Source organism: Penaeus monodon, chromosome 32, assembly GCF_015228065.2.
Source record: "Penaeus monodon isolate SGIC_2016 chromosome 32, NSTDA_Pmon_1, whole genome shotgun sequence".
In the NCBI taxonomy this organism is placed as follows: Eukaryota; Metazoa; Arthropoda; class Malacostraca; order Decapoda; family Penaeidae; genus Penaeus; species Penaeus monodon.
Window position 1 is genome coordinate 37340907 of NC_051417.1, and position 1474 is coordinate 37342380.

Below are 1474 nucleotides of genomic sequence, written 5' to 3' on the forward strand. Positions count from 1 at the left end.
ATGGGATCATTCTTTTGAACATCCATCGAGCTAGTCAAAGTAATCAGTAACGTCTATCTGTATATTTTTGGTTATCATCACGATTACGCGAAAATATTACTGATTTCACAGGACTTCTTAATTTTTAGAGTGATCCGGGTAGAGGAGTTGCTTTTAATGATCCAGAGTAGAAACTTTTCGGTTTGCTAGGACAAGGACACCTATTTGGACTGTTCCGGACTGCCAAAACAATAAGAAAAGATCTATTGCGTCTTTTAATCACTGTTGTTACTAGTCTTACTCACAAAGACCTCATGATTATTATTCTGAATTGAGTATATATTGAACTCACGTATTGTTCCTTTCACTCTCCATTACCATTGTATTTATTTCCAGAACCTATGAAGGGGCTCCCTCTTTCACGGGCGGTTTCTACTCAAGGCGGTTTCTACTCGCTTCACAGTGCTGTGGTAATGTAAGCGTCGCCCGTCGTCTCGTACAAATTCATGCAACTATATTCTCGTTTTTCATTCAGCCAAATAGTTAAGCGAATTCTCTGCCGTGCTGACAGACGGGTTCATAACACACATAAGTGTGTCATGATATTCATGTGTTTATCCGTGTGTATATGTATGCCCTTCCCTTTCAATCTATAATGTATTTCTTTTAATGTCAGAGCTATTATATTACACGCTTCCCTGTGTTTCAGAATATGGTTGTAGTTTTGATGGTATTTAATTTAAAAAGTGTGATAAGAAAATATCTATTTAATGAGACATCAACAAAATTCGTAAATATAATTCGTTGTCTACTGATTAAAAGGGCCAAAAGTAGATGTAAGTCTCAGGCTAATTCACAAGCGTCTGATTGAAGTCTCTCCGTGGTGTCCACGGCAAACTTTTAGGCCAGACGTCGACCGCCACTTGCTCCACTGTCTGGGAGTCTACCAGGGCTTGTAGACTGGCTTGTACACGGGCTTATGGTAGACGGGTGGCGGGTGGTAGACGGGGCGAGGTGCGTAGTAGACGGGTCGGTATATCGGGCGGATTGGGCCCTTCTTGTACTTCTTGAACAGCTTGAAGGGTTCGGGGTCGGGGCTGGCGGCGGTGAGCAGCGCCGACAGCGCCACCAGAAGGGTCACGAACAGGGCGGTCTGAGTGTGGTAATAATTAACATTTAGTCATTATACAAATCAAAGAAATAGTAAACAATGTAAGCGATATTGGTAAGGATAAGAGCGATGATTTTTTTCTTTTTTTTTACAGAAATTTACTGTAATGGATAAAGTTATAGTTTATACTGGGAACTTAAGTTTTCTTTGATTCACACGTTTCCTAATAATCTATAGTACGCAGCAACCCAGAATATCCATCATCTCTACTTACAATTTTCATCTTGAGGTCTTGGATGTCTAGTTCTGATTAGGCCTGAGCTCTACAGCACTATGAGAGAACAGAATGGTTGTCAATATATATAGGGCACTGCGGGAGAGCGT

At 40.9% G+C, this 1474-nt stretch overlaps 1 long non-coding RNA gene across 1 annotated transcript; it reads right to left on the bottom strand.

Annotated features, from left to right (window-relative positions):
- Positions 1 to 745: 745 nt before the first annotated feature.
- Positions 746 to 1474, bottom strand: LOC119593343. Its single transcript, XR_005230535.1, has 2 exons — positions 1365 to 1474; positions 746 to 1132 (listed from the first exon to the last, which is right to left on the bottom strand). It is a non-coding gene; the product is annotated as an uncharacterized LOC119593343 (long non-coding RNA).